This window comes from Coloeus monedula, assembly GCF_965178545.1.
Source record: "Coloeus monedula genome assembly, chromosome: 8".
Lineage (NCBI taxonomy): Eukaryota > Metazoa > Chordata > Aves > Passeriformes > Corvidae > Coloeus > Coloeus monedula.
The window spans coordinates 1,068,887-1,084,398 of record NC_138788.1 but is presented as its reverse complement, the minus strand read 5'-3'; the positions used below and the strand labels follow the sequence as shown (position 1 = coordinate 1,084,398).

The 15,512-nt window shown below is 50.3% G+C and overlaps 1 protein-coding gene across 3 annotated transcripts in view; it reads right to left on the bottom strand.

Moving 5' to 3' along the window:
* The window catches only part of SGMS1 (sphingomyelin synthase 1), an 88,597-nt gene that overhangs the window by 44,118 nt on the left and 28,967 nt on the right, over window positions 1-15,512 (bottom strand). Inside the window, exon 3 of one of the 3 annotated variants that reach the window (XM_082286528.1) lies at window positions 12,174-12,304. The exons of the other annotated variants lie outside the window; for them this stretch is intronic. The gene's annotated coding sequence lies outside the window, so the exon portion shown is untranslated. The remainder of the gene's footprint in view (window positions 1-12,173; window positions 12,305-15,512) is intronic. 3 annotated transcript variants of the gene reach the window in all.

Here is a 15,512-nt window from a genome sequence, read left to right as displayed (position 1 = left end):
AGCACAAAGCGCAGGGCAGGGGCAGGTGATTCAGGAGGAATCTGGGAACACTGATCCTATCCTGCAGGGGCAGGTGATCCAGGAGGAATCTGGGAACACTGATCCTGCAGGGGCAGGTGATCCAGGAGGAATCTGGGAACACTGATGGTGCAGGGATGGGGCTAAGAGAGCCAAAACACACCTGGAATTGAGTCTGACAAGGGATGTGAAGGGTGCGAGCGAGGCCAGCCTTCGGGAACTGCAGGTCCCTGAGGCTGCAGGGGAAATCCAGACAAGGAGGACTTTTCCTTAGTAGAAGAGGATCAGGTATGGGGGACAGTAGGCTGGACACACTTCATCCCATGGGACCAGATGGGATGGACTCACAAGTGCTGAGGGAGCTGGCTGCTGTCACTGTGAGGCCACACTTGATGAACTTTGGAAACCATTTCCAGTCACTGGAAAGACCAGAGGGGTGATCAGGAATAGTCAGCATGGATTCATGAAGGGAAAAATCCTGCTTCACCAGCCTGACCTCCTCCTGGGATGAAACAATCTCGGTGGATGGAAGAGGATGTTGTCTGTCTTGGCTTTGGCAAGACTTTCAACTCTGGCTCTCCCCACACCCTCAGATGAGCTGGCAAAGTATGGAGCAGCCAGGAGGGCAGGGAGGTGGGTAGAAAACTGGCCAAATGGCCAGGCCCAGCGGGTGGTAGTCAGTGGCAGAAAGTCCAGTCGGAGGACAGACACTTCCCAGGGGTTGATATGAGAGCCAAAATCATTTAAGCTCTTTGTTGAAGCCCTGGAGGATGCACAGAGTGTGCCCTCAGCACTTTGCTGGTGACACAAACCGGGGGGAATGGCCAGTACACCAGAGGGTCTCACTGCCACCTGGATGAACTCGGACAGGCTGGAGCAAGGGGCAGGCAGGAGCCTCACGGTGTTCTAATAAAGCAAAGGCAGAGTCCTTCTTTCACCTGGGGGAGAGGGACCCCAGGAGCCAGCACAGGCTGGGAGCTGACGGACTGGGAACAGCTCTGCAAGCAGAACCTGCGCCTCTGGATGACAACAAAGGAGCCAGCAAAGAAGGCCACCAGCATCCTGGGCTGCATCACAAGAGGGACCCTTCCACTCTCCTGAGCACTGGTGAGACCACTCCTGAAGTGCCAGGTCCAGTTCTGCACTCCCCGGTGGGAAAGAGACACGGACACACCAGAGAGAGTCTGGCAAATGGCCCTGGACAAGCAGCTCTGGGTGACCCCAGCGTGACAAGGTGACTTTCCAGAGGTCCCTGCCAAGCTCAGCCAGGCTGTGATCCTGGGGTCCTTCTGCCAGTTCACTCTCACACCCCGGATATCACTTATGATACCCACAGGAATTCCAAAGCAGCACCTGGGCCCTGTCTAAGGCGCAGTCCCACAGTGTCACAGCGCTGACAGGTCACACCCAGCTCAGCAGGAACAACTGACACGTGCCCTCTCTCACTCCTGAGGTGGAGATTCAGCTCCCAGCCCTTGCTAACTCACCCTGGCTGTGGTTTGACTCCAGTTCTGCTTTCTCAATGTGACACAGGGGTCAGAGACAGGCAATGTGAACCGACCAGCCAGGAGGTGTTTCATCACCCACATTCCATAAAGCTCCCCCACAGTCTCCATCTCCCTTGAGCTTTGCTGTCCTTTTGCCTTTTTTTTTTTTTTCTCAAACATCACCTTTGGGATGAATGCTTTAAAAAGCCCTCAGCCCCACAAATGCTCTGTTACACCTTTAAAAACCAGAGGATGGTTATCCTCTCCTATAACAAAGCAAGAAGAGTCAGACATGGATATCATTTAGGTTTACAAGCTAAAATCTTCATTAACTTAGCAGATAACTACTTCTTGCTGGTGTAAAATAACAGAAACACTAAAGTTTTTTATTTTAAGACCAAGAGATAAATTGAAGTTGCAATTTCTTTAAATCTCCAACATTCCTCGTTCCCACAGCTGGAGGTGGTCCAGCAAAAAGAGGTCAAGTCCAAGTCATCAGCAACAGAGGGAAGCACAAAAGTGATCCAATCTGTCAGTATTTCACCCTAAAAAGGAGGGACAGGGAAAACTGTGCAAAATTCAGGTCTGTGTCCAAAAGCTACTGATAAAACATGTTTCTGTGTAACTGTCAGCGCATTTGCCTTGCCTGGTTCTCAGTTTAGCACACCTCCTCCTCCTTCTCCTCTCTTTGCAAATACACTGAGCACACTGGGGGCTGAGCAGGCACAGGGAGAGCCCAGCTGGGCTCTGCTGTGGTGGCAGCTGGCACAGCTGGGGCCAGGGCACTCGAGGTCTCTTCACACAGCAAAAAAAGGGCACCACTACAGTTCTAATCTGACTCTCTGCAAGCCTTGGTTCACAGGGATTTAAGGCCATCCATGGTCCTGGCTTCTTGCCATGGGTGTTTTCCCAATGTCAGCCTGGTGTCACCAAGTGAGGATGCCCCTGGTGACAAGGGACTGATGGGGTCAGCTGGCCCAATCCCTGCCCCAGGCAGGTGCATTTTCTGCAGGATCTCTTGCTCTAAGCCATACCATGTTCCATCCTGGAGCTTGGGAAGGGGTTTAGGGACTGTTCCACTTGTAGCTACCAAGCTGGATTTTAGTGTAACGCAAAAAGGTGGGCAGAGAAGTGTCTGAGAGCAGCCCTGGAGAAGGACCTGGGGGTGCTGTGGGCGAGAGCTGGGACCCAGAACCCCCCCCGTGCCCCGGGCTGAGCCCCCAGCATGGGCAGCAGGGGAGGGGGGGATTCTGCTCCTGTGCTCAGGTGAGACCCCACCTGGAATTCTGTGCACAGTTCTGGTGCCTCCAACACAAGAAGGACATGGAACTGTTGGAGCAGGTCCAGAGGAGGCCACTGAGTTGCTGAGGGGACGGGAGCACCTCCCCTCTGGAGCCAGGCTGGGAGAGCTGGGGCTGCTCAGCCGGGAGAGGAGAAGGTTGTGTGGAGAGCTCACAGCTCCTTCCAGGGTCTGAAGGGATACAGGGAAACTGGAGAGGGACCCTGCAGCAGGAACTGGAGGGCCAGGACACAGGGAATGGGTTCACAGTGCCAGAGGGGGCAGGATTAGATTGGGTGTTATGAAGGAATTGTTCCCTGGCAGGGTGGGCAGGCCCTGGCACAGGGTGCCCAGAGCAGCTGGGGCTGCCCCTGGATCCCTGGCAGTGTCCAAGGCCAGGTTGGACATTGGGGCTTGGAGCAGCCTGGGACAGTGGGAGGTGTCCCTGCCCATGGCAGAGGTGGGAACTGGATGAGCTTTAAGGTCCTTTCCAACCCCAGCTGTTCTGGGACTCCCTGAGTAGGTGCACAAAGAGGCAGCCCCAAACCAACAGACATTCCCTGCAGAGATCTGCACAGGAGCTCAGATTCTCAGCTCACAGTTTTGTCTTTAGAATTCCTGCAGCTGTGAGCACAAAGATTAGAGCAGCATCTCCACACATCAAAGCAGCTCCTCCTGGGGAGGCTGAGCACTTGCCTTACGCTTGCAGCACTCTCAGCACACAACAAACCCCATTCATACGGGACTTTTCTCCTGGGCAGCAGAAGTTACTGTTTCATACTGAACTAAACCCCACAAAGCAGAACCAGCTGAACACAGAAAGGAGTGCAGAATCCTCTCTGGACTCAAAAGGGAAAAGAAAGGCTGCTAATTACAGCCCAGCTCAGCTCCTCACTGCCAGCAAAGCACCACCAGCCCTGTCTCCGTGTTACCCTGCTGGAGGAGGGTGGCTCCTCTACGAGAGTCAAAGCTGGAAGGTGCCAGCACGGTGTACCTGGCATTGAGGCCCAGACCAAACCAAACAAACGGGGAAGCAGGGATGCTGCACGTCCAGCACTCTGCTGTGAGATCCAGCCCAAGGAGCCTGGGATGCTGCTGCAGAACAAGGAACAGTTGGCTCGAGTTTCAGGGAACTGGAGAAATAAAAACACAGATGCACACACACACGAAGAGAAATAATTCTATATGGAAATAGCATATCAGTCCAGAGGCAGCCAGGGCTCCATCCTGCCCCAAAGCAGCAGATCTGCAGCCTGGCTATCACCTGAGGCAGCTACAACCTGGCACCCAAGATGAATTTTTGGAGTGGTCCTGAATCAAAAAAGCAAGAACTGAGGCACAGGGAACATCCCTACACCCACACTGAGGGTGTGAATGATGACCAGCTATAAAACCAGCACAGGACAGCCAGGGTTCTCACAACAGACTCACACAACAGGAACCCCAAAAGAATTTAGGATCGTTCATCTGGTGACAAAAAGAACAGGGTTCCTTCCCCAAATACACCGTGTAACAGGACAGGGTGACAGAGACAGACACAGCAGCTCTCTCCTGCCTAAGAAAGGCTGCAGGACTTTGTGTGATCACTGTGTTACAAATTCAGGAAGATTTTGGCACAAAAGACCTGCATTAGTCATTAAATGCTTGCAATACCAAGATATTCCCCCTCTAAGTCCCTGCCCTTGCTTAGCTGCTCTTCCTGTTATGAATGTGACTCTTTGTTAATACAGTGAAAGACTGGTTTTGCTACACCACTAAATAAAGGAAAATTCAAGCTTCCACATCCATCATGCAGCTCTAAAATAAAACAGGAAAAAACTCACTTTGTCTCCAGCATCCCAAAATGGACCAGGCTTTCCAGGGCTTTCAGTGCTAAATGAAAGCTGACCGTAGAAAATTCCCTTGTAAATGTTTATTATTCTAATTTTAACCTCTGAACATTTTTAGGGCCAAAAAAACCCCCAAAACAAACCAAGATCAAAACCCAAGAGAGCAAATAATCCACACAAGGATTCTCTCCTGCCTGTGCTGGTTCAAAAGTCATTCTGAGATTTGGGGGTGAGGGGATATTTTTATTTTTAAACCTCTGTTTAACTTCTTGTATGGGAAGCATGAAATCCCACCATGATGCGGGATGAAAACAAACCTCTTAGAAAGGAAGGGACATGGATTCCCATGGGAAACAACACTGCCCAATACAAGTACCTCCCCAGTACCCACTGGGCAGCAGAAACCCCTTTTTAATTGGCCTTCTCATGGTGAAAGGAACTCAAGGACCACAGGAATACCTCGTGCCAATACACTCTGTGTAAGCACTTCCCCAGGCTCTGTTGGATCCTGCAGAGCTCTTTCATCCATCCACACTCTCCAGAAGTGTTCACAACACTTCGCTCAAGCCTTAATTGCGCCTTTATGCATCCAAACCAGACCTGTTATCGCGGTTCCACAATAATTTTCGTGCCCAGATCCCCTCCTTTGGCTTCTACCAAGGTGGGGAACAGACCAGGAAATCGTTGTGGCCAAGAGTCAGAGCAGCAGCTCAGGCCAGACTGTGCAGTTCCTGTCACCTGCAGATGACCATCACAGTGGCACAGGGACAACAACTAGCCCAAAACCTCCGGGCAGAGGCACAAATGCAGATCTCCAGGACAGCAGCTGCATTCTTCTTTATTCTCCTACCCACAAAGGTAATCGCTCAGGTGAAACCAGACACCCTGCAGAGAGTTTTGGAGAGTTACTAAGAGAAGAAAAAACAAACAACCAAACAACAAAAGCCAAAATTGGCCAGTCCCTGGGGCGAGCAGCTGCCTGCAGAGATAAACTTCACTTGCAGACAGCACCGTGCTGGTGCTGAAAGGCCTTCCCCAGTTATTCTGACCTTTAGTCCTTGGCCAGCCTGGTCCAAAAAAAGCAGTGAGCAGCAGTATTCCCATGTCTCACAATTCTGGCACTCTTGGCTGTATCATAGCCTACAGTCCTCTTCCAGATTATCATCACTCCAAGTAACAAACCCGTCATTTAGCTATTTAGCTTCCCTGTCCACCCCACAAGCTCACCGCACTCTGATGGGACTCCCATAAGCTGGACAATGCATCTTCTGTGGTCAGCGGCCTTTCACTTCATCTGCTGATTGTTTTGTTCCACCTGCCATGGGACCTGGCATTTCCTTGCCAAATAAAAGCTGAATTCCCTTAGTCCAAGTCTATTCCAGAGTGCACACGAAGGCAAAGTGGAGCCCGGAGATGCCCCTGCCCTTGGCCTACAGCTCGGAAAAGACACTGTTCTCTGGGGATATCAGCCCTCCTGCCTGTCCAAAGATATCCTCTGGAGACCTCACTTGGTATCTGTGCTCCCCATAACCCTTGTCCTCCCTCTGGGTCAGAGCTGCAGTGTGATTACTGAGATCGCAGTTGGGCTTTGTTTGGAGGGTTCTCGCCCCCCTTGTTTTTTTTAATCCATAAACCTACACACCCACAGCTCCAAACATAAGAAGTCACAGCAGAAAAAGGCCTCCAACACAAAAAAAAAAAAAAAACAAACAACTTAAGCACATCATCAACACAAAAGCAGTTTCAAACAGAAATTCAAAGCCTCAACAATACCAATCAAGTGCAATAATGAAATCTTTAAATGAGCCCAGGTCCATAGACATGACACCAGTGAAGTGACCTGTGTGACAAGTTACAGCTGTTTGTCGGGGGAAAAAGTGTCACACCCTGCTCACGACACTTCAGTTCTTCCCTTTCATTTCAAATCCCTGGATTAACTGAGCTGGCCACATACCACAGTTCTCTCCCATCTCCAGCTTTTCTGTCGTGGCAACCTCCGTCCCAGACAACAGGTCCAAGACTTCAGCAGTGTCACAGTAGCATGTTGCACATGGTAACACAGAGGAAATAGCTTCTTGTTAACCATTCCAAGAACCAGCTGGAAAAGGCCATTGCAGGCAGCTTATGAAACACGGATAACAGGAGCAGCAGGGAATCCTGGAGGTGAAAGGCACCAGCCAGCCAGGCTTTTGTTGGGAAAAGGCAGAAACTGGACAGCAAGGCAGCACAAAGTTTTAAAATCTTATCCAGACGAAGGTAGGCATCCAATTATCTCCTTATTAAATATTCCACACTTACTTACAGTGGTTACAATTGCAAATCTCTGGTTACAGGGTAACCATCCTCTGACACCCACCCAAACTGCAGAACCATGCAGAATGCTTTGCGTTGGAAGGGACCTTGACCACCACCTTCCAACCCCCTGCCATGCAGGCAATTGGTAACTAAAAGACAGGCCAAGGACTTTTCCTAAGCGATTTATGCTTAAATCATCACAGACTGTGCAGAAGATGCAGGGGAAAAAAATTAAAAGTATGACTTAATAGAGTCTTGCTGCTTCCTGCTGCACACAGGCTTGTTTTTTTTCCTGCAGTTACAGAAGAGGGATTTTTTCCCAGCACCACTTTCAGCTGCCACAAGCAGGCTATTGTTTGGATTTACCCGGGCAGCAGCACTCCCCATGCAAGCCCAGGGCAGTACGATGGACTGCCTGGAACTGAAACGGAACAGAAAGGGAATTCAGTCCCGTTAGGACGAGAACAGAGATTTGTACTAAATACCTGCTTGGAGCAAAGCCAGAGGAAGCACATCAGAGGAGTCCTGGGACACTTCCCAACATCCAGGTGCCCGCAGGGACGTTGTTCGTCAGGTGACAGCTCAGCAGCCTGTTCCCAGCACGCATCACCCAGCCCAAATCCAGGCAGCCCCAAACTGCTCAGGCTACATCTCCTGCCTCCTCCCCCGCACACCTCGGCATCCTCTCCCATTCAAGAAGTGATTCCCCAGCCCTTGGACACACCAGGATGAGTCATCTCGGTGCACTGGTGCCTTCACTCTGAAAACTCCTGCTCGTCCCTAGGCGAGGGACCGAAATGCTGTGAGCTCACTTGTAGCTGTGGCAACAGCAAATGCAAATCCTGCCACGCTGAAAAACTTCACCGCAGACTCCTCCAGTACACGGGCACTACGTGTGAGCAAAACTGATTTTTTTTCTTCCTCTCTGAGGATAAATTGGGTTTGTGAAAGCTCTGCCCTAAAGCAAAAATCCAAGCGGCAGGGCAGAGCTAAAGCAGACACACAGAGTTAAAGCTTCAGCACACACAGGAAACGGGCACGGAAGAGTTTGCAAACAGGATGCAAGAACAGGTTTGGGGTCTTTCACTGCAGGCTCTACTCACTGTCTATACCTGGTGAGGAGCTACTCCATTTGCAGCCTCGAGTTTTAGGCTGAGCGAGTCATACCACGGCTGGTTTAATACAATAAAGTCACAGTGGATATAGAGGAGAAAATATAGAGGAGAAACAAACCTAGAGGAGAAAGTGGGTTTCAATTAGTTGCTCCCTGGGAGGATGGGCAGGCCCTGGCACAGGGTGCCCAGAGCAGCTGGGGCTGCCCCTGGATCCCTGGCAGTGCCCAAGGCCAGGCTGGACATTGGGGCTTGGAGCAGCCTGGGACAGTGGGAGGTGTCCCTGCCCACGGCAGGGGTGGCACTGGATGGGCTTTAAGGCCCCTTCCAGCCCAAGCCATTTTATGGTTCTATAAGTAAATGATCCATTTTTCAAAAAATAATCAGAATTCTAAAAAATATCAACATATCTGAATGCAAGCCATGAGCTTTTCTTGGGGAATAAGTAGGATATTTCTAACGAAAATGCAGGCAGTAACTGTATATAGCAACCAGAGGTTAAAAACAACTGATGGGGTGGTGAAGAAAGGGGGGGGAAAAAAGCAAGCCTCACCAAACAAGTTTCCAGCAGCAAAACCTGTGTGAACCTCAAGACCTCAAGACAAATTTAGCTTTGGTGAGAATTGTACCTCCGCTCGTGGGGTATCTACCTGTGGTTTGCAGAAACTTCTCGGACGAGCTTCAATACCCTGAATGGCAAACTAAGAGTGAACTCCCACCGATGCTTCCTGCGTGTTGAGAAGTTTGGGTGGGGAACTGGGAGATTTCTGGGCTTGGTGGGGGCTGGTGTTGGTTTGGAGCGGGGGTTGCTGCCCTGTGCTTTGTTGTGCTCTTTGGTTCCCTTTCAAAGGGCAATTTGGGTTACCGAGGTCAAACGGTTTTCAGGAGTGCAAACCCTGGCAACCTCAGCTTCACCCGTGTGTGAGTGGAGCACATCTAATCCCACAGGCGGGTTGTTCTATCTGGGAGCAAAGCAAACGAGCTAAAAACGAAGGAAAGGGAGAGTTACCATGGGATACCGGGATGCGTCACTTCTCTTGGCTCTCCTGGCGCCACGTGACGCCTCAGCCACCAGTGAAGAACTCAGCAGATGGGATAGGGAAAAAAAATGTAAAAAGGTCCCTAGATTATAGCAAAGTTTAGGCTTTAAAATCTACTGCTTATGGCTACAGAAATAGAGGCAACAATATTTACCCATAAACCAAGCTATCTGTCTATAAATCTATTGCCACCGAGCAGTAAATACACGCTTTCCCTTCCAGCAGTCGTCACCATCTACACTTTCCAGTTCCCTATCGTAAATTTAGTCCAAGCACATGCAGAAATACTGTCCTTGCCATCTCAGAGAGAACTAACACTTGCCTTTCAGAGGAGGCAAAGCAGGTCAGTAGTTTCCACCTCGCTCATAAATAGAGAAGCAGCCACTTGACAGCAACAGACACGAGCACTTGGAGTTCAAGAGAGATCAGAAGAGGGATAAATCATTTCGAATTTACTCTCCAAGTTATCACACAGGTCACCAAACCCATGCCTTGGGCTGGAGCTCACTGAACCAAGAGTCTCTTTCCATTTTCAAGGTCTGGCTGTTGAGCATGTGCATGCAGCATGTTGCTGACCCCACACGTGCTCACTCACACTTGGGCTTCCACCCCACTCAGACCAGGATCAATTCTTAAACATCTCCTGCTCCAAGTCTTCCTTCTCTGCACAAAATCCTAGAGTAGTCCAATGTTTGAGGATTTCTCCCCTCCTTTTACAGCAGCCAGTTTCTTTCTAGCAGATCAGAACAGCTCTGATTCAAAGGACATTATTCCAACTCCATCCTCCTCCACCTCCCAAAGCCTCCTAACACCCACACACTGCTGAACGTCAAAATCTCCAGGGAAATTCAGTCCTTCCATATGGCAGCCAAGCAAACCCCCCCAAGTGTAGTAAAAAGCGCCGTGCAGCGTAAGGAACCTTTGCCCTCCCTGGGTGAAGGTGCAATCCCAGCGTTCCAGCTCTACCCAAACATTGTGTCAGGCTGGAAATCGAGTGTGCAGGGAAATGCTGGGGCCCATCTGTCTGCAGCACACCAGGGTAACCTGATCATCACCCAGCACCAGCTGGCACACTGCCACCCCAACCCACCCGGCTCCCAGCACGCTCCAGACTGCAGAATTGTGGGAAAGGAACACAGCCCAATCAGCCACGACAACTGCTGCTGTCATCTGCTCCTAAACACCAGCTTTTTATCACCTGAATCACTTGCTATTCCTTGCCTGTTTCCCATTACCTACCAAAAGTCGGAAATAGCATGGAAGCCAAGAAACCCACATTTCATCTGCTACTCCAGGTTGTAGCCCCTGTGTTACACAGCTACACAACAGCTGGGTGTTATTTAGGACCTGCTTACAGACAGAAGTTCCACGTTTCTACACAAAGTTTAACACAGTGTTACCTTCTTCAGCAAGGGGAATGCAGGTCCTGCACCTGGGCAGGAACAGCCCTGGGCACCAGCACAGGCTGGGGGGTCCCTGCTGGAGCAGCTCTGAGGGAAAGGACCTGGGGAACACCGAGCTGTCCCTGAGCCTGCAGAGTGTCCTGGGGCCAAGGAGGCCAATGGGATCCTGGGGGCAGCAGGACAGAAGAGCATTGCCAGCAGGGCAGGGAGGGATCCTGCCCCTCTGGGCAGCCCTGGAGGCACCTCTGGAGTGCTGTGTCCAGCCCTGGCTGCTCAGCACAGCAGGGCCAGGGAGCTCCTGGAGCGGGGCCGGCGGAGGCTGCGCAGCTGAGGAAGGGCCTGGAGCATCTCCGTGCCCAGCACAGGCTGAGGGAGCTGGGGCTGCTCAGGCTCGAGAGGAGCCCCAGCTGAGAGGGGCCCTCAGCCCTGGCTGTCCCTGGCTGCAGGGAGGGCTCCGAGCAGGGCCCAGGCTCTGCTCCGGGGCCCAGCAATGGCACCAGAGCACCGGGCAGGGCCTGAGCCCAGCAATTGCCCTGCCCAGGAGGCAGAACTGCTGCCCTGGGCAGTGCCCAGCCCTGAGCACATTGGCCACACAGGCTCTGGGCTCTCCTCGCTGGGGCTGTTGCAGAGCTGTGTGCACACAGTGCTGTGCCTGTGCTCCGGGATGGCCCTGCTGGAGCAGGGAGGAGAGAGCAGATGCCCACTGTGCTCCCTGCAGCCTGAGCCATCCTGGGATTCCTCCAAACACTGCTTTAATAACTCTTCCCTGAGCCAGGAGACGCTGTCTTTAATAACTTTTAATAAGCTGGGTTTTATCCAGCCTCCTTTGAACCTCTCACCTTCTGGCAACATCCTGGCTGCCAGGAATACCACAGCATAACTGTGCACCACCGAAAGAAAAACTTTCCCTTGTTATAAGCTCATTACTTCCTTGATTTTTTGAGTGAGGAAGGCCTGGGTGCAGTCATCCTCTTTGGAGGATGCAAAGCTCCCAATCTGCATAACATTTCTCTCCTCACTTCTCCCCCTCACCATTATTTCTGCTCCACACTAAAGAGACAAAGTTTATTTATGTCCTTTTATACAACAGCTGTTCCATGCCTTAGATCGCCTTCATCATCCTTTGCTGAACCTTTTTCCTTTTGGAGATGGAGGATTCAGGACACAGAGAATCGTGGAGAAAAAGGTAGTTTTTTAAATTATGATTTTTTTACAGTAGCTTTTTCTGTTCTCTACTCCTTCATTAATAATATTTATTCATTTAGTATTTTGACTTCACAGCTATTTGCAGTGAAAGGACCTCCAAATTCAGAGAAAAGCCCCCCTAGAGCAGAATAAAACCTAAAACTAATGAAGTTTTTGCGTTCTGCCAGTGTTGCAGGAACAAGCACTAGGCTTCAGAGACAGGAAAGAGCCTGGAAAATACAGTAACCTCTCAATATCTCAAAACAGCTGCTTCCAAAACTTTTCTTAAACCAGAACAGCAGAGCAAGGAATTAACCACATCCCTGGCTGTTCATGTGCCTTCCTCCACTCTATCTCAAACTGGTTTTTGGTAAAAAACATCAAATAAATACATATACACACACTTTGGTCACCTGTATTTATTATTTCCTCATGCAGCACCAGCAAAGTGACCCCCAAGGAGGCACACAGGAAATAACCTGGTTTTTTATTAGTAACCAGCTGCTGCTCTCCAGCCTCACTGACCTTGCAGCACACATCTGATTCCTGCTCAACACTCCTGGGTTTCCTCTTCTTCTCACGTGCAAACAGTCCTCACAGGTCTGTGTCATCAATATTCACAGTACACCCAGGGGCAGAGCTGCAGCCTCCAACTCCTGCTGGGACACAGATTTGGTTTTTTTTCCTGTTTTCAGCATCTCGAACTCACAGGATGACAACACAGGATTGCTTTGAAGTGTCCATTTTCATTCCACCTCAAATTACCACAGAGAAGCAGACCTTGGCTGAGTGTCAGAATTGCCCCAATAAAACTAAACAATCAGTGCATCTACATGGAAAAAAAGGGAGGTTTTTTTGTCATTTTCCAGACAAACAGAGAACGAGCTTCAGATTTAGCGTGACTTTTGCAAGGATGGTGCCTCCTGCACAAGCGAGAAGCAGAAGGAGGCAAACAAAACCGTGCTGTTTTATTAAGCTCACTTATAGAGATGATCTAAGTTTTCAGACTTGCTTTTTGCAAGGCTGTAGTGTAAAAATAAAGCTGTTCCTTGGGGCCATTTGTCAGGAACTCCTACTGCACAGTTTTGGATGCTGGATGGAACAGACAGGAAGGACTTGTGATGAGAAGTGGGCTTTCACTGAAACGAGCATCTAGAACCCCACCTTGAGAAGAAAGAGAATGAACAGGTCCATAAAAACCAGACTTTCTTCGATATTCCACATGGAATTTCTGGAGGAATTTCTGCATGGAAAGGGTGCTCAGGCCTTGGCAGGGGCTGCCCAGGGAGCTTTGGAGTGCCCATGCCTGGAGGTGTCCAAGGAAGGGCTGGAGGTGGCACTCAGGGCTGGGGACAAGGTGGGGACTGGACACAGCTGTGACTCGGTGGTCCCAGAGGCCTTTCCAACCCCAATGACTTTATGAGTCTATGAATTTCAGGTGTCAAAGGAGTTCTGCCCTGTAAAATCCAAACCACATGTCCGTGGGCTGTGGAACAGCATTCCTCTGCTGGGGGCCACCCTTTAGGCACTCAGGTTATTGGGTGCTCTGTCCCGTTCTTTTTCCAGGAAGTCACCTCTCTCTAGACCATTTCTCCCCCCAGTTTTCCCAGTGTACAGGGACACCCTCCTGCCCTGCCCATGTCCTCAGGGCTTCTGAGCAGAGAGCTCACCTGCTGGCTTTGAGCAATCCTCACAAAGCACCAACACAACCTCGTGCTGAATATTACCGGAGTATGAGAAAAATCATTTAGAGAGACAGCAGCTACAAGAGAGCTCCTTGCTTTATCTCCTTTGTAAACAGCTTTTAAACTCCCAGCTACAGCTACAAAGGAGCTGGAGACAGAAGAGACATCCCTACAGCTGCTGACAGGTAAGTTTATTTGAGCTTCAGCGCAAGCATTTCAAGATGAAAGAGCACTACGAGGGTGCTGAAAGACAACTGACAGCTTGAGGAGTATGCACTGGTTTTCAAATAGTTTCTGTGATGTAGAGTAATGTTTATGATCACAGCATTCACTGGGAATTAGATCATCCATTTAGCAGCAAGTTTGCCTGATCAACTGTTTGGGGACTTCAAACAGATCAGCAGAGCTGGAGACAGTGTCTTGGTACTCAGCTGCCTTCCCTGAGAAGCTGCACAGAGACCCAAACTCAGGCAGGGAAACCATAACAAAACATCGAGAACAAGCTGAGTGCTGCCCCTGAATTTGGGAACCGGCACTAGGGCAGGGCACTCCTGCTGGCACAGACCACCAGTACCCTCAGCTACTCTGGATCAGCACCAGCACTCACAAAACACCTGAAGCCACCCTGTTAACTTAGCCTAATAATGACACAGCCCTTGTGCAAAGCCTGTTCCTCGCCTTTCTACATGAAAGGAATGAGAGACTTGTCTTTAGAAACAAGCTCTGGGCCTGCTGGTTGATGAAAGTAGCACTGAGAGATAAAAGAAAGAATGAGAAGGGGTCCACTGGTTGAGGAATGGAAAGAGATTTGTCTCTACAAACAAACTGTAGGTCTGCTGATAAATGAAATTGGATACTGAGAGATATAAGAAACAATGGGAAAACCATAAAATTCAGTAAGAACTAAAAATAAAGGGGGGGAGGTTTATACATTAGAAGAGAGTCTTAGGTATTAGGCATTCTGGGAAGTCTGTACCTCTCGAGTACCTCAGCCAACGGGGAAAGAGAGAGGGAAGTGTGATCAGGAAATTGGGATAAAAGGAGGGCTGCACCCTCCAAAAATTTGAGAGACCCCAGGGGAATGCCCCATGGCCTCTCACTTTATTCAAATAAAGTAACGGGACTCCTCTGTCTCCTCTTTGGACACAAACCTCTGGTGTTGGTGGGGTAATTTTCCTGACATGCATGTGCCACACACGGCTCAGGGAGCTCCTCAGGCTGCATTTGCATCAACTGTCCAAGAAACTCTTGGCAAAGCTGGGGGAGTTCAGTGATGTGTCTGGAGGTGGCTGCGAGGATGCTCCACAATGCAGGGAAGGGCGGGGAGGAACCTGGAGGTGGGAGCACGCTCTGGCCAGGAGGATATTTAAGCCTGGCGGGATGCAGCTGGGATGCACACACGCTTTGAACAGCTGGGACTGCCACACAGGACTCTGGTGACAGAGCAGACATCCTGTGCTGGGACTACAAAATCCCCCAGCATGTCAGTACCAAATATTTCACCCACCCTTTGCTGTGTATTTATCCCTGCACAGCAAAATATGTGAGATGTAACTTTTTGTCTTCCTAAGCAGTACAGGAAAATCTGTCAAAACAGCTGCTGACAGCCTTTCAACTGCTCATTGGGAATGGGACAGCAGAGAAAGGGCAGTGCAGGCCGGGAAAAAAACCCTTTTTGTTTTCATGCCTCTTGCAAACACAGAGAGAAACATTTAAGGAGTGAACTGAAACAAAACATCTTGTGCAAGAATCCCAATAACCCTATTATCTGCTGAACAATAAAACTGCAAAACCGTGGAGCCATTTTAAACAAGTGCATCTGTCATTAAAATAACGAATGAATGAGTCAGTACTCAGCCAGAAGGAGATTTTTAACAGAATCCCAGACTGGTTTGGGTGGGAAGGGTCCTCAAAGCTCATCCAGTGCCCCCCCTGCCATGGGCAGGGACACCTCCCACTGTCCCAGGCTGCTCCAAGCCCCAGTGTCCAGCCTGGCCTTGGGCACTGCCAGGGATCCAGGGGCAGCCCCAGCTGCTCTGGGCACCCTGTGCCAGGGCCTGCCCACCCTCCCAGGGAACAATTCCTTCCCAATATCCCATCCAGCCCTGCCCTCTGGCACTGGGAAGCCATTCCCTGTGTCCTGTCCATCCCTTGTAAAGAGTCTCTCTCCATGTTTCCT